The sequence below is a fragment of the Rutidosis leptorrhynchoides genome, chromosome 1, assembly GCF_046630445.1.
Source record: "Rutidosis leptorrhynchoides isolate AG116_Rl617_1_P2 chromosome 1, CSIRO_AGI_Rlap_v1, whole genome shotgun sequence".
In the NCBI taxonomy this organism is placed as follows: Eukaryota; Viridiplantae; Streptophyta; class Magnoliopsida; order Asterales; family Asteraceae; genus Rutidosis; species Rutidosis leptorrhynchoides.
In genome coordinates this window covers 593,696,525-593,710,678 of record NC_092333.1, presented here as the reverse complement: position 1 = coordinate 593,710,678, position 14,154 = coordinate 593,696,525, and positions in this window count along the sequence as shown.

Below are 14,154 nucleotides of genomic sequence, written 5' to 3'. Positions count from 1 at the left end.
ATAAACGTTCCCAATCGGAAAAAGAAGAGCTGCCATACCTTTGGATCAGATGCTGTCTAACTGAGTTAGCAAGTTGGACCCTTTCCAAAGGCTCCCAATCGATTACCCTTGGCACTTCTACATTTTTAGTTACCAGTTTGAATTTGTTACTTTGATATGTCAGGTAATCTCTCCAACTTCGATCAAACCTCAGATTATGATGCAACTGTTCTTCATGAATTATTGGGTGTTGTACTATCGGATGCATCGGAAATATTACGAAGGCATCAATATATTCTAGTTGCGAATCATAATATGGAACGTGTTGATTAGGTTGTTGTTGTTGTTCCTGTTGTTGCTCCGGTTCAGGTTCATATTGCATTTCTGGTTCAGGTTCTGGAGCAGGTTGTCTAGATGATGATGATGCACCATCAGTATTAGTAAATCTCTGCAAAACACATTAAACACAAATTTTGTGCATCCAAATATGCATTAGTGTTAGCAAAATAACAACTTGAAACAATTACAATAACATATTTAATCAAAATTAAACTTATACACATTTTCACAATTTTAACAATTCTATATTTTTTCAAATAAGCATATATGAAATTGTTTACAAAGTTCATAAGCATTCAACTCAAATAACATGTTAAAACAATCATTACTAGCAATCAAACAAGTTTCAAATGGCATTTACATCAATTTAATCAAGTTCATGAATTTTATACCTAAAAAGTCCTCTTTAATTCTCAAAAATCATGTTTAGGATCAAAGTTTGGATCATTTAGCTACCTAAACATGTTACACTACTTAATTTAGCAATAATTCATGACAAAAATCGGCCATAACCTATTTATATCAAAAAGCCCCAAATTGCTCAAGAACACAAACCCTAGATTCCTAAAAATTTTGAAGTTTTTGGCTTCAAATCATGTTAAATAGCATCAATCTAGGTTATACATGCATACTATACTAACAATTTAACTCTAATTACACTAAAATTAACAAAATCAAATTAGGAATATTATAGCTCAAGAACACTAAAAATCAAATTTAAAGAGGTTTAGGGGTGTAATTGTTACCCTTCTTGATAAACTTCTTATCAAATTCATAATTAGAGCGGATTATAGCGAGAAATTTGGTTGATTTTGGTGAAAAAATGGTGATTTTTGGGTGATTTTATGGATGTGTTCGTATGTATGTGTGTTGATGTTAAAGCTAAGGGGTATAAAATACTATTAAATTTTATTAGAAAACATTATTTAATACGATACAATTTTACACAAGATATTTATTTATTTATAGAATGGATATACTTAAACCTTGCTACAACACTTATAGGCAGTGTACCTAATCGTACAGTAGTGTAGTTTTTAGTAAGTCCGGTTCGTTCCACAGGGAAATCTTTAAACAAAGCTCAACGCTATATTAGTTTACTTTTATAAAAATACAAATATATATATAAGTAATATTATTATTATAAAGGGGGGTTTTTACCGTTTAATGACCGGTTTGTCGATTTTAAAACTTTAGTCGCAGTTAAAATCTAATGTAAAATATAAAATAAATACAAGACTTAAATTAAAGCATAAAGTAAATAACGATAATGAAATTGTGAATAATAAAATTGCGATAATTAAAAAGTACGATAATTAAAAGTGCGATTAAATAACAATAAATAAAAGTGCGATAATTAGAAGTGCAATTAAATATAAAATAAAGAAAATTAAATATGAAATAAAAGAATTATGCTTATTTAAACTTCCGTAATCATGATGTTTGACGTGTTGATTTTAGTTTTATGCCCATGGGTTAATTGTCCTTTGTCCTGGATTATTTAATATGTCCGTCTGGTTTTTGTCCATAACAGTCCATCAGTCATAAATATAAAGTGCGAGTGTCCTCGTCAAATTATTATTATACCCGAAGTTAAATATTCCAACTAATTGGGGATTCGAATTGTAACAAGGTTTTAATACTTTGTTTAATGAATACACCAGGTTATCGACTGCGTGTAAACCAAGGTTTTACTACTTTGTTAACAATTACACCAATTACCCTTGAATGTAATTTCACCCCTGTTTTAATTATTCTAGTGGCTATTAATCCATTCCCATGTCCGGTTAAATGAACGATTATTCGTACATATAAATACCCCGCCCATCGTGTCCGATTGAGTGTATATGGTAATTTATAGGGACGCCCAATTGTAAATCTTTATATTAACATTAACAAACTTTCATTTAGTTAAACAAATATAAAGCCCATTAATAGCCCATAGTCTAATTTCCACAAGTGTCGTTCTTTTGTCCAAACCCCAATTATGGTACAAAGCCCAATTACCCAATTTTAGTAATTAGCCCAACATCATGATTACTTCGTTTTAAATAAGCATAATAATAACTTAGCTACGAGACATTAATATAAAAAGGTTGAACATAACTTACAATGATAAAAAATAGCGTAGCGTTACACGGACAGAATTTCGACTTACACCCTTACAACATTCGCTAACATACCCTTATTATTAGGATTTAAAATTAAAATTAAAATTAAAATATAAATTATATATATATATTACGTATATATTGAGAGAGAGATAGAAATAGAATATGAAATTTGATCAGAATTCGGTTTGCTTTATAGCCAGAGTTGAATTTTGGGGCTCCGCGACTCGCGGCAAAATGCTCTTCAAACTCCGCGAGTCGCGGAGATAGTATTTACAGCTCAGTCCTTGGAGTTTTCTCTGCCGACGATTTTTAATATATATATATATAATATATATATAATTAATATAATTAATTATATATTATATTATATTTATATACATAGTTAACTTGTAATTTTTAGTCCGTTGCGTCGAGCGTTAAGAGTTGACTCTGGTCCCGGTTCCGGATTTTCGAACGTCCTTGCGTACAATTTTATATTTTGTACTTTGCGTTTTGAATCTTGTACTCTTGTAATTTCGAGACGTTTCTTATCAATAATTGGAACCTTTTTGATTGTCTTTTGTACTTTTGAGCTTTTTGGTCGTTTGCGTCTTCAATTCGTCGAATCTGTCTTTTGTCTTCACCTTTTATTATTTAAACGAATATCACTTGTAAATAGAACAATTGCAACTAAAAGCTTGTCTTTCTTGAGGAATAATGCTATGAAATATATGTTCGTTTTTAGCATTATCAAATATTCCCACACTTGAGCGTTGCTTGTCCTCAAGCAATATCGTCTTGAAATACTAGAATCACTTCTTTATTCTTCACACTTTGTACATCAGTGATTTCTATACGGCGGTATAAACAATGGTAGTAACGATATGGTTTACAGTCCCACATGACTATAAAAATTTAGATCCATTAAGGAAATTGGATTTTTATGAAAACATTTGATCTTTTGAAAATTAAATCTAGTTTTTACCCTAGATAAGTTTTCCGGAATAACCCTTTACCGGTGTTTGCAAAATATTTTTGTGGGTTTGGTGGGTTTCAAATTTGAAAATTTTAGCTCAAAACTTGCGGTTTTGTGTCACCCACTTGCTAACCTTGTATTTGGAAAGCAACACGTCCAGTTTACTTGTTCCGTATATTACCTTTCGGCAAACTACCGTCCGGTTGTAAAGGAAAGCGTTGAACAAGCAACTGTTAAGGCAATGTCCCGTGACATGCTTTTGATTATGGTCTATAACGTGTCGGACGCAATTACTATCCTTGGTAGGAGCAATAGTAAAGCTCACCCTTATAATTTGTCGGTTTGGCACAAAGTCCTGTCTTTGACCATGTTATGCAACCACCGTTCTTACGGTTGACACCCGATTTAGTTCAGGTGACCTAATGAATTCCAGGTGAATTCCTAGGATTTTACGTTCAATGGTAATGAACGCATTGAAAATAGGGTTTTCAGAAAACAAATCGGTTTGTAGTTTTGATCAAAATATTTTCTCGTTTAAGCTTGAGTTTAGATATCATTGAATTCCATGAGTTTGAATTCTCAATCTTTAAGGTCAATCTCTAGGATTGAGTAATATCAGTCTTAAAAGCTGATTTTTAATCTTTAAGGAGATTATCCTTTCTGGGGATCTGATTCATTAGTCTTATCCAGCTAATTTGCATGGTGCCCCCCCATTGTACGAGATAAATCCTTCTCATGGTTAGGATAAATCTGACCACTTGGCGACCCTGTTTAATGCTGAGGTCCGTGGATTTCCTGCTGATTTTAGTGATGACTTTTCTAGATTTTTCGTCAACCTACAGCTGGTCTGGACGACAACTTCATGACCTAAATCAAGAAGCGCGTTTCTTTTTCGGAAGACTTTACTTCCTTTTAATGATGGAATTGATTCATCGTGTAGATCCATCTTTTCTTTTCTTTCATCGGGTAAAACAGTTTAGTTTAGTCCAAAGTAAAAGTATTTTCAGTTATTTGTTACAGATATATGTGACATATGTTTAAAATAACTTGGTAAATTTTCCCACACTTGGCTTTTTATTTTTCTTTTTATCGTCCTCTATTCCATTTTAAATGAATTTTAACATTTTAGTTTGTTTCTCAATTTATGTCCTTTCCGAGGTAACAATAATTTCGGTGTTAAAACCTAGTTTTATCGTTCATAAATATGTATAAACATGATTTGAATTCATTTAATTGAAAAATTTTACTAGAATTGGGTAGTCAGTATATAAGACTAGGGCTGTTCTTTTTTTATCAGAGAGCACTAGATTCTAATACAACTACTGCTTTACTAGTATTTTTAATGGTAACCAAGTGTATAAAGTAAAAATTTTTAAAATCCGAAAGAATTTAACCCCTTCCCACACTTAAGATCTTGCAATGCCCTCATTTGCAAGAAATCAGTAACAATTTAAATTATTGAGGGTGATTTGTGTGAAAATGATTAAATTTTACCAAAGTTTCCAACTATATTGTCGTTTGTTTGCTGAATGATAAATGGTGCACATCATTTGTTCATTCCGTCTTGTTGTTATTTCACATATATTTTGCATCTTGTCGTCAAAATTAGTTGCTTTTGCTGAACTTAATGCCAGTCTTTGAAAATGCGTTGTTTTACCCTGTTGTGTACATAAGATAAACTGCAAACATATATACATATTTTTGAAGTTTGGTATATTACCCCACATTCAAAAATTATTAAAATCTAAGAATAAAAGTTAGATAATTATAAAAATGATTACAATATTAACAAGAGTATTAAACATATCAATAATTACAAATTACAAAATAAAAAAAAAAAATAATAAGTAAACTAAGGATGATATTGGTACCAATAGGGGTTCCAGGCATAACCATAAGTGCTATAGAATGCTTCGGCAGGGTCATACATAGGATATGGTGGCTGCATCTCTATCGACCAAGGAGGGAAGACGGGTTTCGGTGTAGGAATATAGTTTCTACCTATATGTTGGCAATGAGCTATGATCTGGTTCTGATGAACTTGCCAATCTTCAAATGCTCTCTGTCTAGCATTTTCGTATTCCTGAGAAGCTATAAACCTATGCATTTCTTGCATCTCATTCCCCCCTCCTACATTACCTTGTTCCTGGTTTCTCTCCACCTGTGGATGTCTACCATGGTATCGTACTGCGGCGTTATTTCGCCTCTTCAAAACTTTCGCACCATGGTATACATTTAAACCTATAGTATCGCGGGGTTCCGGCTCTTCTAGTAATAATCCCCCCGACTTATATCCACACCGAGATATTCACCAATCAAAGTAATAAAAATACCACCTCCTATTATGCTATGTGGTCGCATCCCCCGAACCATAGCTGATAAATAATAACCCACACAATATGGTATACTTACAGCGCTCTGTGGGTCTCGAATACACATATGGTAAAACAAATCTTGTTCATTTACCTTTTCTTTGTTCTTACCCCTTTGTGTAATCGAATTAGCTAAAAACCTATGTATCACTCTTAATTCGGCTCTATCTATATCCAAATAAGAGTAGTTTCCCCCTTTGAAACGGTGATGGCTTGTCATTTGACTCCACACACCGTGTGTATCAAAATTCTCATCTATCTTTCTACCGTTTAGTATCAATCCTCTACAATCGGCAGACGCTAACTCCTCAGGCGTATATATACGTAAAGCCTGAGCCATGTCCAGTAAAGACATGTGGCGCATCGAACCGCCTAACAAAAATCTAATAAAAGAACGATCGGTTAAACTAGCTACCCGATCATTCAACTCTATACTACATAACAACTCTTCACACCATACTTTATATACAGGTCTGCGTATGGTGAATAAACATATCCAGTCATTAAAAGAAGAATTACCATACCTATGTACAAGTAATTCCCTAATTGGCCCGGCCAATTCTACAGCTTCTAAGGGTCCCCATTCTATGACCCTCGGTACCTCAACAACCTTGGAATGAAGAGTATGCAAACCCCGTTGATATTTTGGATAATCTATCCAAAGTCTGTCAAATCTCAGGTTCGGGTGCAACTCTTCCAAATGCATATCGGAAAAGGTCATGACTGGATGAGGTACATCCTGCTTGTAGTAGTTATCTACCTCCTGTTGTTCCAAATTCTCAGCAGGAGCATTGCGGGCTTGGGATGAAGATTCACCCCTTTCATTCTGCAAAACACATCAAACACAAATTTTGTGCATCCAAACATGCATTAGTGTCAGCAAAATCATCAATCAAAATAATTACAATGACATTATCAATTTATATCAAACTTAAGCTTATTTTCACATTTTTATCAAATCTACACTTTTTCAAATAAGCATATACTAAAATTTTCGCCAAGTTCATAAGCATTCAACTCAAATAACATGTCAAAATAATCATTACTAGCAATCAAACAAGTCTCAAATGGCATTATCTTTCAAAAATCAAGTTCATGAATTTTTAGACTTGAAAAAGTCCACTTTAATTCTCAAAATCATGTTTAGGCTCAAAGTTTGGATCATTTAACAACCTAGACATGTTACACTACTCAATTTAGCAACAATTCATGACAAAAATCGGCCATAACCTGTTTATATCAAAAAGCCCCAAATTTGCTCAAGAACACAAACCCTAGATTACTCAAAATTTGAAGTTTAAGGCTTCTAATCATGTTAAACAGCATCAATCTAGGTTATACAAGCATAATACATAAACAATTTAAGCTTAATTACACTAAAAAGCATCAAAATCAAATTGGGGAAAAAATAGCTCAAGAACACCTAATTTCGAATTAAATGGTGTTTAGGTGTAGAAATTTACCGTTTTTCTTGAGTAATTCTTAGATAGCATCCTTCTCAACATGATTTTAGCAAAAAATTTGGTGATTAACGGTTAAAAATTGGGATTTTTGGGGTGTTTTTGGGTGTATTTTCGGAGTATTTTCGCTGCAGTTTTCGGGTGTTTTTGTGTGTGGGAGCTGATCAGTTCGTGCAGCTCTTTTATTTTTTTTCTGGGTTTTGGTCCCTCCGCGAGTCGCGGCAAAATACCCTCCAAACTCCGCGACTCGCGGAGTTTGGTATTTTTTTTTTTTTTTTTTTTTTTTTATAATCATTAACTTTTGAAAACAATTAAGAAATTAATTTTAAAATTTTGTTTCCCTTGTTATTTAGGACGAGGTCGTTTCGGATCGATGTCCTAGTCCGTCCCTCGACAAAATTTTAAAATTTGTCTTTTTGTAGCGATTGTTTTAAAAGCTAAGATTTTTGGGTTTTTTTAATTTTTTTGGCATACTTTAAATCAATAAGATTAAAAATAATGATAATAAAAGTTCTCGTCCCTCCCTCGGGTAAAGCAATTTCGGTTCAAAGACCTAGTCTTCAACTTACGACGAATTTTAAAAATCATATTCTTAACTTAATGAGATAAAGTAAATTTTTGTTTTTAAATTCACACAACTTAAATATAAAATTCAAAATTATTAAAAATTCAAAATTAAAAATTCACACCAAACTTAAAATTTGAAATGCATACAATTAAAATTTCATATTTTAAAAATTAAAAATTCACACCAAACTTAATTTTTTTAAAAATTCATATTATAAATTCATACCAAATTTATATTAATTTTTCAAATATTTACAATTTTAAATATATTGTTTTTACAAAGTTTACAATATTAATTTAAGATTTAAATATTAATTTTAAAAACATGGTAAAAATAAAATTAAAAATCTTTTTTTTTTTTATTTTATCCCACTTTAATCAATCAAATATTATCAAAAATATGCGCCCCTCTTTTCGGTAAAGTAATTTCGGTTCCAAGACCTAATTTAACTCATGACGAATTTTTGAAATATTTTGGGTTGATTGATTAAAGATATTTATACCTTAAGAATAAACGTTAAATTTCGCAGTGATGTAATAAATTTTTGAATGATATCAATAATTTCGGTTGCCAAACCTAATTTTATTTAATACCAATTTAATACTTTTTAGCGAACAAATTAGCGTTTATTATCAAAAGGTTAAAAATAAAAATAAAAATAAAAACTGTACAGACATACCTGTGAAATAGATTTCTTAGTTATATGATCTATTCCATTCATAAGATAGTCGGTTTAATTGGTTTTCCATGGCTGCATAGGCGTAACCTCGAGCATTCAGTGTCTTTTCTTCTAAACATATGAACGGTCCGTCTCTGCATAAAGTAACAAATTCGGTATTTGAATAGGTTTGATTATTTGAACATTTACCTCCATGTGACCATTTTCCGCATTTGTGACATCGTTCTAGGTGTCGTGCTCTTCTTTTCGCTGCGGATTTTGATTTTCCTTTACCAAATTGTAACTTATTATCTTCGCATCTGGATTCTTTTCTAACTCCGTCCATTCTTTCTCTGATTACTGATACTATTTCACTCGGTAGTATGTCATTATTACGTTTAGTGATCAAAGCGTGTAGCATTAGACCATGGTTTAGTTCACAGGCAGTCTTCATTTCGTAAAAACCTAAAAAAAATAAAAATTCAGAATGGGGGGAGAAGACTAGTTCTTTAGGGTCTGCTAGGGAAAGACCATACGTGTTCCATTTTCGAGAACTACATGAAAATAGACAATCTAACTCTAACAGAAATACATATTATCCTTTAAAGACTTGATTCTCCCCACACTTAGTTAGCTGTGGTGTCGAAATTGTGATTAACTTCGTTGTCGACTTCCATCGGACCATGTATGTAATGTTTAACTCTGTGACCATTAACTTTAAATTCTATCCCATTTGAATTTATTAATTCTATCGTTCCGTATGGGAAAACTCTTTTGACTATGAATGGTCCAGACCATCTTGATTTCAATTTTCCAGGAAATAGCTTGAATCGTGAATTGAAAAGAAGAACTCTGTCTCCTTCTTTAAATTCTTTTGAACTTCTGATTCTTTTATCATGCCATTTCTTCGTTCTTTCTTTATAGATTAACGAATTTTCGTATGCTTCATGTCTTAATTCTTCTAATTCGTTTAGTTGACTTAATCGTAGACGTCCGGCTTCATGTAAATCAAGATTACATGTCTTCAAAGCCCAAAATGCTTTGTGTTCAATTTCTACTGGAAGATGACATGCTTTTCCATAAACAAGTCTAAAAGGTGTGGTTCCAATTGGAGTTTTGTAGGCTGTTCTAAAAGCCCAGAGTGCATCCTCCAATTTAATGGACCATTCCTTCGGATTTGATCCTACGGTTTTCTCTAGAATACGTTTTAAAGCTCGGTTGGTATTTTCAACTTGTCCACTTGTTTGTGGATGATATGCGGTGGAGATTTTATGAGTTACTCCATATTTTTTAAGAACTTTCTCAAGTTGATTATTACAGAAATGAGTACCCCGATCACTTATTAAAGCTTTCGGTGTTCCAAACCTTGCAAAAAGACGTTTTAAAAAGTTAACTACAACTCGTGCATCGTTAGTTGGGAGAGCTTGTGCTTCCGCCCATTTAGATACATAATCAATGGCTACGAGTATATATAGATTATTATGAGATTTTGGAAATGGACCCATAAAGTCAATACCCCAAATGTCAAATACTTCACATACTTGGATGACATTTTGTGGCATTTCATCACGTTGACTTATTTTTCTGGCCCTTTGACATGCATCACAGGATTTGCAAAGAAGGTGTGCGTCTTTGTAAATTGTAGGCCAATAGAATCCAGCTTCGTAAACTTTTCTTGCTGTTAGTTGAGGCCCATAATGCCCTCCTGTTGGTCCTGTGTGACAATGGTTTAATATTTTACTGGCTTCATCTCCGAATACACATCGGCGTATTATTCCATCGGGACAACTTTTAAACAAATGTGGATCTTCCCAGAAATAGTGTTTTATATCACTGAAGAATTTCTTTCGTCTTTGGTACGATAATCCTTTTTCAAGGAATCCACAAACTAAGTAGTTTGCATAGTCTGCAAACCATGGGATTTCTTTATAATCTATCTTCAATAGATATTCATCAGGAAAGTTGTCTTGTATGGCCGATTCATTTAGAACTTCTAATTCAGGATTTTCAAGACGAGAAAGATGATCAGCGGCGAGATTTTCTGCTCCTTTTTTATCTCGGATTTCAATATCAAACTCTTGTAAGAGTAAGATCCAACGGATTAATCTTGGTTTAGCATCTTGTTTTGAAAATAGGTATCTAAGAGCAGAATGGTCGGTATAGACCACCGTTTTTGCTAGAACGAGATATGATCGAAATTTGTCAAAAGCAAAGACAATAGCAAGGAGTTCTTTTTCAGTAGTTGTATAGTTCGTTTGTGCTCCTTGTAATGTCTTACTAGCATAATATATAGGTTGAAATCGTTTTTCAATTCTTTGTCCTAAAACGGCTCCCATTGCAAAATCACTTGCATCGCACATTAGTTCAAATGGTAGATTCCAATTTGGTGTTATCATGATCGGTGCATTAGTGAGTTTTTCTTTAAGAATATTAAAAGATTTGATACACTCATCTGAAAAGATGAATGGAGTATCCTTTTCTAGGAGTTTATTCATAGGAGTGGCAATTTTAGAAAAATCTTTTATGAAACGTCGGTAAAAACCGGCATGCCCTAGAAAACTCCTAACTCCTCTAACATTGGTGGGATGTGGAAGTTTAGCAATTACATCTACTTTAGCTCTATCCACTTCAATTCCTTCTTTTGAAATTTTATGTCCAAGAACGATGCCTTCTTTAACCATGAAATGGCATTTCTCCCAATTAAGTACTAGATTTGATTTTTCGCATCTAATTAGCATTCGTTCCAGATTAACTAGACATGATTTAAATGTATCACCGAAGACTGAAAAGTCATCCATGAAAACTTCCATGCATTCTTCTATCATGTCATGAAAAATCGCCATCATACACCTTTGAAAGGTTGCAGGGGCGTTGCAAAGTCCAAATGGCATTCTTTTGTAAGCAAAAGTACCATAAGGGCACGTGAATGTGGTTTTCTCTTGGTCTTCGGGTGCTATTGGAATTTGAAAATATCCGGAAAATCCATCTAGAAAACAATAGTAACTATTTCCGGCTAATCTTTCCAACATTTGATCTATGAAAGGTAAGGGAAAGTGATCTTTTCTGGTGGCGTCATTTAATTTTCTATAATCAATACATACACGCCATCCTGTTACAGTCCTAGTAGGAATAAGCTCATTTTTCTCATTTATAATGACAGTCATGCCACCCTTCTTAGGTACGCATTGAACTGGGCTTACCCATGGACTATCAGAAATTGGATATATCAAACCTGCATCTAGTAGTTTAATAATTTCCTTTTTAACAACATCTTGCATATTAGGATTTAGTCTTCGTTGACGTTGCACATACGTTTTATGACCTTCTTCCATAAGGATTTTATGTGTGCAATACGAAGGACTTATTCCTTTAATATCATGAATTTTCCATGCAATGGCTGGTTTATGAGCTTTCAACACAGAAATGAGTTGTGTTTTCTCATTTTCAGTAAGAGAAGACGATATTATTACAGGTAATTCAGATTCACCATGTAAATAAGCGTATTCCAAATGGTTTGGAAGTGGCTTTAACTCTAATTTCGGAGGTTCTTCTATTGATGATTTATATCGATATCTGTCTTCTTCTTTTAGCATTTGAATTTCTTCTGTTGTTGGTTCATATCCATTAGCTATAAGTATAGCTAACATTTCAGCTTCATCAATTAGTTCATTACCTTCTCCTAAAGAACATTCTCCTGTTCCTTGTAATTCTGGAAATTCTTCTAACAATTCTGCATGTGCATCTATAGTTTGAATATAATAACATGTATCATCTGCAGATTGCGGTTGTTGCATTGCTCTATCAACTGAAAAGGTAACACTCTCATCCTCTATACTTAGGGTCAGTTTCTTACCGAACACGTCTATCATTGCTTTAGCCGTGTTTAAGAATGGTCTTCCTAATATGAGAGGAACTTGAGAATCTTCTTCCATGTCTAAAATAACAAAATCTACTGGAAATACTAAAGTACCAACTTTAACTAGCATGTTCTCCATTATCCCTCTAGGATATTTTATTGATCTATCGGCTAGTTGTATGCTTATTCTGGTTGGTTTCAATTCTCCAAGGTCTAGTTTAGCGTATAGTGAATACGGCATTAGATTTATACTAGCACCTAAGTCTGCCAATGCTTCTATTGAACTAAGACTACCCAGAAAATATGGAATTGTGAAACTTCCTGGATCAGATAGTTTTTCTGGTATCTTATTCAACAGCACTGTTGAACAATTAGCATTCATAGTAACAGCCGAGAGTTCTTCCATTTTCTTTCTATTCGTGATTAGATCTTTCAAGAATTTAGCATATCTTGGCATTCCTGAAATCACATCAATGAAAGGAAGATTTACATTTATCTGTTTAAACATATCCAAGAATTTGGATTGCTCGGCTTCAAGTTTTTCCTTCTTCATTTTACTCGGGTAAGGAAGTGGTGGTTGGTATGGTTTAACATAAGGTTTATCCTTAACTGTGTTATTTTCATTAACCTTTTCAACTACCGGTTCTTTTTCCTTATCTTGATCAGGTTGTGGTTCTTGTGGAGTAGGAATAGTTTCATCAGAAGTTACAGGTATTTCAGGTGATTTAAGTGTTGTACCACTTCTTGTGGTAATAGCTTTAGCTGTTTCATTCCGGGGGTTAGCGTTTGTATCACTAGGTAGACTTCCCGGTTTTCTTTCACCTATTAACCTTGCTAGGTTACTTACTTCTTGTTCCAGATTTTGAATAGAAGCTTGTTGATTTCTAAATGCTTGAGCATTTTGTTCATTAGTTTGTTTTTGAGATGTGAAAAACTGCGTTTGAGTTTCAACTAGCTTCGTCATCATATCTTCTAAATTTGGTTTTTTATCATCGGTTTGTTGTGGTGGTTTGTTTTGAAAATTCGGTCTTTGCTGATTGTAAGTATTATTGGATACTTGTTGATTGCTAGGACCTTGTTGGTTGTTGTATGGAATATTTCGGTTATAATTCTGGTTTTGATTGTAAATCGGTCTTGGCGGTTGATAATTATTCTGATAATTATTTCCAGGCCTTTGGTTTATGTATGAAATATTCTCTCTTTGTTCCATTGTTAATTCAATACTGAGACAATCTTTTGTCAAATGTGGTCCTCCACACTGCTCACAACTAATTCGTATTGAGTGAATATCCTTAGTCATCTTTTCCATTCGTCTCTCCACAGCATCTATCTTTGCGGAAATGGAATCTAAGTCATGGCTAGAATCGGCTCTAGCTGCTTTAGATGATCTAATGATATCTTTTTCTTGGTGCCACTCATGTGAGTGGGAAGCAGTGTTATCAATAATTTTGTAAGCATCAGTTTCGGTTTTCTTCATAATAGAACCACCAGCTGCTATATCTATATCTTTCCTTGTAGTGATGTCGCATCCTTGGTAGAATATTTGTACTATTTGACAGGTGTCTAAACCATGTTGCGGACATCCTCTTAATAACTTTCCATATCTTGTCCACGCCTCATATAGAGTTTCATTTGGCTTCTGTGTGAACGTAACAATTTCTGCTTGAAGTCTTACGGCTTTAGATGCAGGAAAGAATTGTTTAAGAAATTTGTCAATTAAAACATCCCATGTATCGATCGCCCCTTCAGGTAACGATTCCAACCAATCTTTGGCTTCTCCCTTTAAAGACCAGGGAAATAACATGAGATATATCTGTTCATCCTCCACTTCTCGGATTTTAAATAGTGTGCAG